The 12,500-nt window shown below is 53.3% G+C and overlaps 2 non-coding genes and 1 pseudogene across 2 annotated transcripts; all 3 read left to right on the top strand.

Annotated features, from left to right (window-relative positions):
• The first annotated feature begins 3,744 nt into the window (after nucleotides 1-3,744).
• Nucleotides 3,745-5,637, top strand: LOC126327970 (small subunit ribosomal RNA). The gene has a single exon (XR_007561584.1). It is a non-coding gene; the product is annotated as a small subunit ribosomal RNA (ribosomal RNA).
• A 362-nt stretch (nucleotides 5,638-5,999) lies between these two features.
• LOC126327980 (5.8S ribosomal RNA) lies at nucleotides 6,000-6,154 on the top strand. The gene has a single exon (XR_007561592.1). It is a non-coding gene; the product is annotated as a 5.8S ribosomal RNA (ribosomal RNA).
• Nucleotides 6,155-6,342: 188 nt separating this feature from the next.
• On the top strand, nucleotides 6,343-9,323 carry LOC126327978 (large subunit ribosomal RNA; annotated as a pseudogene).
• Nucleotides 9,324-12,500: the final 3,177 nt, after the last annotated feature.

Below are 12,500 nucleotides of genomic sequence, written 5' to 3'. Positions count from 1 at the left end.
TAACCTAACTGTGGCTGTACCAGTTTATCGCTTAACCTAACTGTGGCTGTACCAGTTTATCGCTTAACCTAACTGTGGCTGTACCAGTTTATCGCTTAACCTAACTGTGGCTGTACCAGTTTATCGCTTAACCTAACTGTGGCTGTACCAGTTTATCGCTTAACCTAACTGTGGCTGTACCAGATTATCGCTTAACCTAACTGTGGCTGTACCAGATTATCGCTTAACCTAACTGTGGCTGTACCAGATTATCGCTTAACCTAACTGTGGCTGTACCAGATTATCGCTTAACCTAACTCAATTTGTCCCTTAACCTAACTCAATTTGTCCCTTAACCTAACTCAAGTTGTCCCTTAACCTAACTCAATTTGTCCCTTAACCTAACTCAATTTGTCCCTTAACCTAACTCAAGTTGTCCCTTAACCTAACTCAAGTTGTCCCTTAACCTAACTCAAGTTGTCCCTTAACCTAACTCAAGTTGTCCCTTAACCTAACTCAAGTTGTCCCTTAACCTAACTCAATTTGTCCCTTAACCTAACTCAATTTGTCCCTTAACCTAACTCAATTTGTCCCTTAACCTAACTCAATTTGTCCCTTAACCTAACTCAAGTTGTCCCTTAACCTAACTCAAGTTGTCCCTTAACCTAACTCAAGTTGTCCCTTAACCTAACTCAAGTTGTCCCTTAACCTAACTCAAGTTGTCCCTTAACCTAACTCAAGTTGTCCCTTAACCTAACTCAAGTTGTCCCTTAACCTAACTCAAGTTGTCCCTTAACCTAACTCAAGTTGTCCCTTAACCTAACTCAATTTGTCCCTTAACCTAACTCAAGTTGTCCCTTAACCTAACTCAATTTGTCCCTTAACCTAACTCAATTTGTCCCTTAACCTAACTCAATTTGTCCCTTAACCTAACTCAAGTTGTCCCTTAACCTAACTCAAGTTGTCCCTTAACCTAACTCAAGTTGTCCCTTAACCTAACTCAAGTTGTCCCTTAACCTAACTCAAGTTGTCCCTTAACCTAACTCAAGTTGTCCCTTAACCTAACTCAAGTTGTCCCTTAACCTAACTCAATTTGTCCCTTAACCTAACTCAATTTGTCCCTTAACCTAACTCAATTTGTCCCTTAACCTAACTCAATTTGTCCCTTAACCTAACTCAAGTTGTCCCTTAACCTAACTCAAGTTGTCCCTTAACCTAACTCAAGTTGTCCCTTAACCTAACTCAAGTTGTCCCTTAACCTAACTCAATTTGTCCCTTAACCTAACTCAAGTTGTCCCTTAACCTAACTCAATTTGTCCCTTAACCTAACTCAATTTGTCCCTTAACCTAACTCAATTTGTCCCTTAACCTAACTCAATTTGTCCCTTAACCTAACTCAATTTGTCCCTTAACCTAACTCAAGTTGTCCCTTAACCTAACTCAAGTTGTCCCTTAACCTAACTCAAGTTGTCCCTTAACCTAACTCAAGTTGTCCCTTAACCTAACTCAAGTTGTCCCTTAACCTAACTCAAGTTGTCCCTTAACCTAACTCAAGTTGTCCCTTAACCTAACCCACGTTGTCCCTTAACCTAACCCACGTTGTCCCTTAACCTAACCCACGTTGTCCCTTAACCTAACCCACGTTGTCCCTTAACCTAACCCACGTTGTCCCTTAACCTAACCCACGTTGTCCCTTAACCTAACCCACGTTGTCCCTTAACCTAACCCACGTTGTCCCTTAACCTAACCCACGTTGTCCCTTAACCTAACCCACGTTGTCCCTTAACCTAACCCACGTTGTCCCTTAACCTAACCCACGTTGTCCCTTAACCTAACCCACGTTGTCCCTTAACCTAACCCACGTTGTCCCTTAACCTAACCCACGTTGTCCCTTAACCTAACCCACGTTGTCCCTTAACCTAACCCACGTTGTCCCTTTGCCTAACATAGTTCACTGCTCGGAATCTCTGGTGTCGTTGTTATCCTCATGTAGATGTCTTGCGAGTGTTGCTTACTTTCCACATATTCCTGCTATCCACTGTCAATTGTACTGCAATAGGACTATATCGCCGACCCCCCCCCCTCCCCCCCCTCTGTCCCCCTCTGTCCCCCTCTTTGTGTCTCTGTCCTCTCAAGCTGGTCGGTCTGGCGTTTGAGTGTTAAATGAGCCTCGCAGCTGTTCAGTTGCATTCAGATGTCGACGCCCTCAGTGTACGTCGTGGTATGGTCTGTGTCCATTGTCCGCTGATGTCGTACGCGTAACCCACACGCTGTACCGATCATCGGTCGTTACGTACAGAGTGAAGTAGTGTGATACGTGTGACCGTACGCTGGCTGTGCCCAACGGTGTCGAATCTCAATTTCCATATGTTGTGCTTGATGCTACTTGTCTCGTCTCCCAATAACAGCTAGGTTGCACTGTGGTACGCCGTAGAGGCGTGTGGGAGGAACGTACGAACGCATTGTATGTCACCCTGGGTCGCTGGGGGTGGTGGTGCGGTGAGTCAGGTCAGGTCAGGTCAGCGTGAGCCGTCTGATGTAGTGACGCGTGTATTCCGACTTTGTCGTATTGCCTCACACAAAGTGCTACCCTGGTGGACCGCGTTCCATATCTGGGACATGCCGCAGATGCCGGTTGACAGTGGATCGCGGAAGGTACATCGCATACGTGCGCGGGCCACCTTCCACGTGTTCTCTTCTGCACATGTCGCAGTGTGTATGTGGTCTGATGTAGCGTGTCGTGACACATGACATCCTGGCATGCAAGAATTGTTGAATTCGCAAATGTAGGTGGACATCTACGTTTACTGCCCAAGATACGCAAATGAACTGGAAATCCGTTGTTGAGCGGTTGTTCACGCTGGAGGTGAATCTGTGATGGCGACGATCGGTACAGCTATTAACCGGTTGTTTCAGCGGTACCCGCCACATCCACACGCGTGACTAGGCCCATGTGGGTATGAAGCGATACGCGGCGGTGGCTTGGTGGGACTGTTCCCGGCCGGTGAAGGGGGGCCGCCCGGCGTGTTGGCCGCGCGCTGCGTGGGCGCACGCGCAACAGGCGGCTGGTGGGGGGCGCCGAGTGGCAGGAGCGCCAGCCGACGGGCCCGGCAGGCGGCGCAGCTACGCTGCGGCGCACCCTGCACGCGGCGCCTGGCGGCCAAAGTTGGTTCAGCCGAGCCCGGTGCGAAGCGCGGTGGACATCTGCAGTGTGCTGGTCTGATTGAGGACTGTGTGCGTTGAGGATGCGCCGCCGCCTGGCACTCGGCGCCGCGACGCCGTCTGCTGCTCGGTCGCCCCAGCGGTTCTCGCAGGTGGTTTGTATCGCAGTTGTGCGGACGTGTTGGCGCGTGCGCTGTGCTGGGAGAGTTCGCTTCTGCACCCAAGTGGGGCTTTGCCCTTGTGTGGCGCTGGCGTTGGAGCTGCCGGTCACCATAGGTGGCGCGTGTTGTCTCCCGCCGGCAATGCCACGACAGCACGCTCCCGGGCCTCTGTCGGCAGCGGCAAGCTCAGTTGGGAGCAAGGGTGTTCGCACTAAAACCGTCTACTCGCCTAACTCCGGGCGATTGCGCCTCTCTCGAAACCGACCAAGTACCTAGGACGGCGCTGCGCGCCGCCGGGACCTGAGAGGGTTTCGAGGTGTATCGTGCAGGGGAGCTCGGCCTCCTCCTGTTTGCAGAATAATTGAGCGGACGCTTGCGTGTTCGCGCGGGCCCCCGGGACACACTCCCGGGCGGCCGGCTGCTCAGCTCTACTTGACGCAGCTCCCTGGTTGATCCTGCCAGTAGTCATATGCTTGTCTCAAAGATTAAGCCATGCATGTCTCAGTACAAGCCGCATTAAGGTGAAACCGCGAATGGCTCATTAAATCAGTTATGGTTCCTTAGATCGTACCCACGTTACTTGGATAACTGTGGTAATTCTAGAGCTAATACATGCAAACAGAGTCCCGACCAGAGATGGAAGGGACGCTTTTATTAGATCAAAACCAATCGGATTGGCTTGTCTGGTCCGTTTGCCTTGGTGACTCTGAATAACTTTGGGCTGATCGCACGGTCCTCGTACCGGCGACGCATCTTTCAAATGTCTGCCTTATCAACTGTCGATGGTAGGTTCTGCGCCTACCATGGTTGTAACGGGTAACGGGGAATCAGGGTTCGATTCCGGAGAGGGAGCCTGAGAAACGGCTACCACATCCAAGGAAGGCAGCAGGCGCGCAAATTACCCACTCCCGGCACGGGGAGGTAGTGACGAAAAATAACGATACGGGACTCATCCGAGGCCCCGTAATCGGAATGAGTACACTTTAAATCCTTTAACGAGTATCTATTGGAGGGCAAGTCTGGTGCCAGCAGCCGCGGTAATTCCAGCTCCAATAGCGTATATTAAAGTTGTTGCGGTTAAAAAGCTCGTAGTTGGATTTGTGTCCCACGCTGTTGGTTCACCGCCCGTCGGTGTTTAACTGGCATGTATCGTGGGACGTCCTGCCGGTGGGGCGAGCCGAAGGGGTGCTTTCGCGTCCCGAGGCGGACCCCGTTTAAATCCTACCAGGGTGCTCTTTGTTGAGTGTCTCGGTGGGCCGGCACGTTTACTTTGAACAAATTAGAGTGCTTAAAGCAGGCAAGCCCGCCTGAATACTGTGTGCATGGAATAATGGAATAGGACCTCGGTTCTATTTTGTTGGTTTTCGGAACCCGAGGTAATGATTAATAGGGACAGGCGGGGGCATTCGTATTGCGACGTTAGAGGTGAAATTCTTGGATCGTCGCAAGACGAACAGAAGCGAAAGCATTTGCCAAGTATGTTTTCATTAATCAAGAACGAAAGTTAGAGGTTCGAAGGCGATCAGATACCGCCCTAGTTCTAACCATAAACGATGCCAGCCAGCGATCCGCCGCAGTTCCTCCGATGACTCGGCGGGCAGCCTCCGGGAAACCAAAGCTTTTGGGTTCCGGGGGAAGTATGGTTGCAAAGCTGAAACTTAAAGGAATTGACGGAAGGGCACCACCAGGAGTGGAGCCTGCGGCTTAATTTGACTCAACACGGGAAACCTCACCAGGCCCGGACACCGGAAGGATTGACAGATTGATAGCTCTTTCTTGATTCGGTGGGTGGTGGTGCATGGCCGTTCTTAGTTGGTGGAGCGATTTGTCTGGTTAATTCCGATAACGAACGAGACTCTAGCCTGCTAACTAGTCGCGTGACATCCTTCGTGCTGTCAGCGATTACTTTTCTTCTTAGAGGGACAGGCGGCTTCTAGCCGCACGAGATTGAGCAATAACAGGTCTGTGATGCCCTTAGATGTTCTGGGCCGCACGCGCGCTACACTGAAGGAATCAGCGTGTCTTCCTAGGCCGAAAGGTCGGGGTAACCCGCTGAACCTCCTTCGTGCTAGGGATTGGGGCTTGCAATTGTTCCCCATGAACGAGGAATTCCCAGTAAGCGCGAGTCATAAGCTCGCGTTGATTACGTCCCTGCCCTTTGTACACACCGCCCGTCGCTACTACCGATTGAATGATTTAGTGAGGTCTTCGGACTGGTACGCGGCATCGACTCTGTCGTTGCCGATGCTACCGGAAAGATGACCAAACTTGATCATTTAGAGGAAGTAAAAGTCGTAACAAGGTTTCCGTAGGTGAACCTGCGGAAGGATCATTACCGACTAGACTGCATGTCTTTCGATGTGCGTGTCGTGTCGCGCAACACGCTACCTGTACGGCAGTGGCCGTGCGCCGCGTGCGGAACCACGCGTGCCTCTCAAAACTAGCGGAAGTGTTGTTGTTGTGTGGTACGAGCGCTGAAGCTCTGGAGCGGCTGGCCTGCGGTACCTGGCGCCTGGCGCCGGTTTTGAATGACGTTCGCCCGAGTGCCTGTCCGCTCCGGTGTGGAGCCGTACGACGCCCATCGGCTGTGAGGCCGTTGGACACAAAAAAAATAGTGGAACAGGGGCCGTCAGACGCCTCAGTCCCGCAAATGCTACTGTCTTGAAAGAGACAGTGGGAGACTGAAAAGGAAAAGATCACCCAGGACGGTGGATCACTCGGCTCGTGGGTCGATGAAGAACGCAGCAAATTGCGCGTCGACATGTGAACTGCAGGACACATGAACATCGACGTTTCGAACGCACATTGCGGTCCATGGATTCCGTTCCCGGGCCACGTCTGGCTGAGGGTCGGCTACGTATACTGAAGCGCGCGGCGTTTGTCCCGCTTCGGAGACGTGGGAGTGTCGTGGTCGCCTGTGTGGCCGGCCGCGTCTCCTTAAACGTGCGATGCGCGCCCGTCGCCTGGCGGTTCGCATACCGGTACTTTCTCGGTAGCGTGCACAGCCGGCTGGCGGTGTGGCGTGCGACACCTCGTACAACGACCTCAGAGCAGGCGAGACTACCCGCTGAATTTAAGCATATTACTAAGCGGAGGAAAAGAAACTAACAAGGATTCCCCCAGTAGCGGCGAGCGAACAGGGAAGAGTCCAGCACCGAACCCCGCAGGCTGCCGCCTGTCGTGGCATGTGGTGTTTGGGAGGGTCCACTACCCCGACGCCTCGCGCCGAGCCCAAGTCCAACTTGAATGAGGCCACGGCCCGTAGAGGGTGCCAGGCCCGTAGCGGCCGGTGCGAGCGTCGGCGGGACCTCTCCTTCGAGTCGGGTTGCTTGAGAGTGCAGCTCCAAGTGGGTGGTAAACTCCATCTGAGACTAAATATGACCACGAGACCGATAGCGAACAAGTACCGTGAGGGAAAGTTGAAAAGAACTTTGAAGAGAGAGTTCAAAAGTACGTGAAACCGTTCTGGGGTAAACGTGAGAAGTCCGAAAGGTCGAACGGGTGAGATTCACGCCCATCCGGCCACTGGCCCCCGCCCTCGGCAGATGGGGCCGGCCGCCCGCGCGGAGCAATCCGCGGCGGGGTCGTGTCCGGTTGCCTTTCCACTCGCCGCGGGGTGGGGCCGTTCCGGTGTGCGGTGGGCCGCACTTCTCCCCTAGTAGGACGTCGCGACCCGCTGGGTGCCGGCCTACGGCCCGGGTGCGCAGCCTGTCCTTCCGCGGGCCTCGGTTCGCGTCTGTTGGGCAGAGCCCCGGTGTCCTGGCTGGCTGCTCGGCGGTATATCTGGAGGAGTCGATTCGCCCCTTTGGGCGCTCGGGCTCCCGGCAAGCGCGCGCGGTTCTTCCCGGATGACGGACCTACCTGGCCCGGCCCCGGACCCGCGCCGCTGTTGGCTCGGGATGCTCTCGGGCGGAATAATCGCTCCCGTCAGCGGCGCTTCAGCTTTGGACAATTTCACGACCCGTCTTGAAACACGGACCAAGGAGTCTAACATGTGCGCGAGTCATTGGGCTGTACGAAACCTAAAGGCGTAATGAAAGTGAAGGTCTCGCCTTGCGCGGGCCGAGGGAGGATGGGGCTTCCCCGCCCTTCACGGGGCGGCGGCCTCCGCACTCCCGGGGCGTCTCGTCCTCATTGCGAGGTGAGGCGCACCTAGAGCGTACACGTTGGGACCCGAAAGATGGTGAACTATGCCTGGCCAGGACGAAGTCAGGGGAAACCCTGATGGAGGTCCGTAGCGATTCTGACGTGCAAATCGATCGTCGGAGCTGGGTATAGGGGCGAAAGACTAATCGAACCATCTAGTAGCTGGTTCCCTCCGAAGTTTCCCTCAGGATAGCTGGTGCTCGTACGAGTCTCATCCGGTAAAGCGAATGATTAGAGGCCTTGGGGCCGAAACGACCTCAACCTATTCTCAAACTTTAAATGGGTGAGATCTCCGGCTTGCTTGATATGCTGAAGCCGCGAGCAAACGACTCGGATCGGAGTGCCAAGTGGGCCACTTTTGGTAAGCAGAACTGGCGCTGTGGGATGAACCAAACGCCGAGTTAAGGCGCCCGAATCGACGCTCATGGGAAACCATGAAAGGCGTTGGTTGCTTAAGACAGCAGGACGGTGGCCATGGAAGTCGGAATCCGCTAAGGAGTGTGTAACAACTCACCTGCCGAAGCAACTAGCCCTGAAAATGGATGGCGCTGAAGCGTCGTGCCTATACTCGGCCGTCAGTCTGGCAGTCATGGCCGGTCCTCGCGGCCGGCCGCGAAGCCCTGACGAGTAGGAGGGTCGCGGCGGTGGGCGCAGAAGGGTCTGGGCGTGAGCCTGCCTGGAGCCGCCGTCGGTGCAGATCTTGGTGGTAGTAGCAAATACTCCAGCGAGGCCCTGGAGGGCTGACGCGGAGAAGGGTTTCGTGTGAACAGCCGTTGCACACGAGTCAGTCGATCCTAAGCCCTAGGAGAAATCCGATGTTGATGGGGGCCGTCATAGCATGATGCACTTTGTGCTGGCCCCCGTTGGGCGAAAGGGAATCCGGTTCCTATTCCGGAACCCGGCAGCGGAACCGATATAAGTCGGGCCCCTCTTTTAGAGATGCTCGTCGGGGTAACCCAAAAGGACCCGGAGACGCCGTCGGGAGATCGGGGAAGAGTTTTCTTTTCTGCATGAGCGTTCGAGTTCCCTGGAATCCTCTAGCAGGGAGATAGGGTTTGGAACGCGAAGAGCACCGCAGTTGCGGCGGTGTCCCGATCTTCCCCTCGGACCTTGAAAATCCGGGAGAGGGCCACGTGGAGGTGTCGCGCCGGTTCGTACCCATATCCGCAGCAGGTCTCCAAGGTGAAGAGCCTCTAGTCGATAGAATAATGTAGGTAAGGGAAGTCGGCAAATTGGATCCGTAACTTCGGGATAAGGATTGGCTCTGAGGATCGGGGCGTGTCGGGCTTGGTCGGGAAGTGGGTCAGCGCTAACGTGCCGGGCCTGGGCGAGGTGAGTGCCGTAGGGGTGCCGGTAAGTGCGGGCGTTTAGCGCGGGCGTGGTCTGCTCTCGCCGTTGGTTGGCCTCGTGCTGGCCGGCGGTGCAGGATGCGCGCGCCTGCGCGGCGTTCGCGCCCCGGTGCTTCAACCTGCGTGCAGGATCCGAGCTCGGTCCCGTGCCTTGGCCTCCCACGGATCTTCCTTGCTGCGAGGCCGCGTCCGCCTTAGCGTGCTCCTCCGGGGGCGCGCGGGTGCGCGGATTCTCTTCGGCCGCCATTCAACGATCAACTCAGAACTGGCACGGACTGGGGGAATCCGACTGTCTAATTAAAACAAAGCATTGCGATGGCCCTAGCGGGTGTTGACGCAATGTGATTTCTGCCCAGTGCTCTGAATGTCAACGTGAAGAAATTCAAGCAAGCGCGGGTAAACGGCGGGAGTAACTATGACTCTCTTAAGGTAGCCAAATGCCTCGTCATCTAATTAGTGACGCGCATGAATGGATTAACGAGATTCCCGCTGTCCCTATCTACTAGCTCCGGCTGTCTCATGCTGTGGGCCTGCAAATTGCGTAGGTCCATGGTTGGGAATAGGCAGCGGGGGAAGGATGCGTCTCGACCAGCCAGCCTCTCCTTCCCAAGTGCCCCTGCCCGCCTTCTCGTGGTGGAGCTGTTAAGCCTTCGGGCGACTAAAGGGCAGGGGGGCGACGGTGTGCTGAACATCTTGCACACCGGTTCCGGCGGCTGCACTCTTCGCGGCGGGAACCTGGCCCAAGTCGGCGAAGGTCACCCGCCTTGCCCCTGGATATCCGGGGCATGATCCGCCAAGCCGGGGCGTGGTGACATGTCCCCGGTTAGGTTAGATGGGTCCAAACCCCTGAATGTCTGGGGGACCGGCCCGGCACCTGAGTAGGACCGGGTCTTTAGCCTTTGGTGGGAACTCGGCCTAGTAGGGGGCGAAGGACGGAGGGTGAATCCGCTCTCCCGGAATGCGGGTGGCATTCGTCGGCAAGGGAGCGGGTGAAAACCTCGATGGTGCAGCCGTCGAAGAGGACTAGTGCGCTGTACCCACGGCGTGCTAAACCTAGCAGCTCTGTTGTGGAAAGCTCTTGGTCAAGGGGCGGGACCGGTGAGCGAGCTGCATTTAGCCTCCCCCCATGCCAGAGAGGCCGGTCCGGGGAAAGAGACGGGCCTCCATTTTTCACTCTCTAATTCGTCAATATGGCTGAAAATGTAGAGAGTGATAATGCGCTCGAGGGCGATTCGATGATGGAGGAGAATTTGACTGTCGCTGAGCGACACACGCGCTTTTTGAAGTTGCTGGATTCTAGTGTTAAAAACGGTAAGATCAGCAACTACGCGATTAATCATATTAGGGACTGTGTAGCTCGATGGGCGATGGCCCACTCACAACTTGAGGGTCGGTTGTTGGAACTAGAGAAAGAGAATGAGCGTCTCAGAGGTCAGCCCGCAGTGGCACGGTCTTATGCCGCGGTTGCGAGTGCCCCTGCGGCTAAAGCACCGTCGGCAAGGGAAACAATTGAGCACAATATTAAAAAGACATACCCGACTGTATTTATTAAACCAAAGGCAGGCGAGGATATACGTGCTGTTAAGACTGCTTTCGAAAAATGCATTAATCCCAAACGTGACAAAATTAAAATTAACACGGTCAGGACTGCAAAAAATGTACTAATTGTTGAGACAGCTACACAAGAAGATAGTCAAAGAATAATGGCAAATCAGGAATTGATGGAGAAGGTTAAGTGTGAACCGCCAAGGAAACGCAGGCCTTTAATGTGCCTGTATGATGTTCCTACTCATATGAATGCGGACAGCCTGTTGGATGCGATATATACACAGAATTTTGATGTGTCTATGACGAGGGAGGAGTTTGACAGTCAGTTCAGATTGCGATTTAAAGTAGGGCCGAGGGAGAAGCTGACTGTGCATCATGTGGTGGAGGTTTCACCTGAACTTTGGAAGCCATTAACAAGAATTGGGAGGTTATATGTAGGATACTCTGCACTAAACATTAAGGATTACTTGGCGGTTCCACGATGCACCAAGTGCCAAGACTTAAATCATACAAACAAATATTGTAGTGAAGATCAGTCTGTATGTGCTCACTGCGGGCTGGTGGGGCATGAAAGGAGGGACTGCCCTAACAAGGACAGACCTCCTGTGTGCATACCATGTAAGAAACGTGGTAGGAAGTGTGGAGGACCGAAGGATTGCCCCACCTACCGAATGTTCTTAGACAGGATTGTACAGAGGACAGATTATGGCGACCCGTAAGGCGCCTAAGAAAAAATCACCTAGTAAAGAAAAGAGGGACGCAGAGAGGGGTAGGTTAATTTATAAGGCTCTGTCCACAGGTTCTTTACTCTGCTCCGACGACGTTCGGAGTTCCACGGGCAGTCTGATGGTGGAGGTCGGCGTCCAGACGGAGGTCGACTTGGAGGCAGCTATGGGTCGGCTAACTTGTCGGCCATTGAGTGCCAGTGTGGAGGAGTCTGTGATCCAAGATTTCTCAAATCAAGACCGACATGGTGTGTCGTTAGTCCCTATTGAAGTTGGAGGTGGTGGTGGTAGTGAAGGTTCAGATGTAAATATTGTGAATGTTACCGATGTAAAATGTGTAAATAGTGATGGTGGCGGTGTATCTTACAATGCAGTTGGTCCAGGTGACACCTATGATAATTTCGACCTCAAGTTGCGATTGTCAAGGCTTGAAGAGCCTGCATTGTTAACTGTTGCACTGAGGCAGCTTGTTAGAACCGAGCATAGGGGTGGGGAAGATATTACTTACCCAGCCTTGGAGGATGTTGACTGCATTCATTTGCATGCTGCTAATATTCCAACGCAACCTGATGATCTAAAACTTTTGGTGGAGAAGGTGTTTGCTAGAAGGGGCCGGAAATTTGATATAGAAAAAATTTACAGAGATATGGTCAAGATGTATGGACGAAATGTCTCGGATTTTTTGAAGCCTTGGCCTGCTAGCCGCCTTCATGTTTTCTATCCCCCTGGCTAATGGGGCGATTCAGGTTGCTGCAGATTAATGCTATGCGCAGCCATCTGGTTGCGCAAGAGCTGAGAAAGATAGCGGAGGAAGAGTTACTGGATATTCTTGTGATCCAAGAGCCGGCCTCCTGTGCTGGTCGGATTCCCGGATTTCCTGCGTCCGCGCAAGTGGTTTCCTCAGGGGAGAATCCTATGACTGCTGTTGTAGTGCTGAATAAACTGATCAAGACCACTGTTTTAACACAATTTTGTAATGAACATGTGATTGTGGTGCAACTTAATTTGTTGACGAATTTAGTTTTCATTGTTAATGTATACTGTCAATTTCGGCAGCATATAACTGGATTTTTGGATCAGTTGGACTGGATACTCAGAACTTTACAAGGCAAGTCTGTAATAGTCTGTATGGATGCGAACGCCAAGTCTCCTCTGTGGCACAGTGCGGAGCAGGATGAGCGGGGTGTCGAGCTCGAGAACTTGATTATGCAAATGCATCTTGATGTGATGAATCAACCTGGACACCCACCTACCTTTTCAGGGAGGGCGGGTGCTGTTTCCAATATTGATGTGACTTTGGCAACTCAGAGCTCGGCACCGCACGTTTGTGACTGGAGAGTTGTTGACAATCTCACAGTGAGTGACCATAATTGTATATTCTTTGAGTATTGTACTGAGGTTGTGGAAGATACTGGGGATTGGGAGGAAAG

Source organism: Schistocerca gregaria, unplaced genomic scaffold (genome assembly GCF_023897955.1).
Source record: "Schistocerca gregaria isolate iqSchGreg1 unplaced genomic scaffold, iqSchGreg1.2 ptg001075l, whole genome shotgun sequence".
In the NCBI taxonomy this organism is placed as follows: Eukaryota; Metazoa; Arthropoda; class Insecta; order Orthoptera; family Acrididae; genus Schistocerca; species Schistocerca gregaria.
The sequence above is the reverse complement of the archived record's forward strand: the minus strand, read 5'-3'. Positions and strand labels throughout refer to the sequence as shown.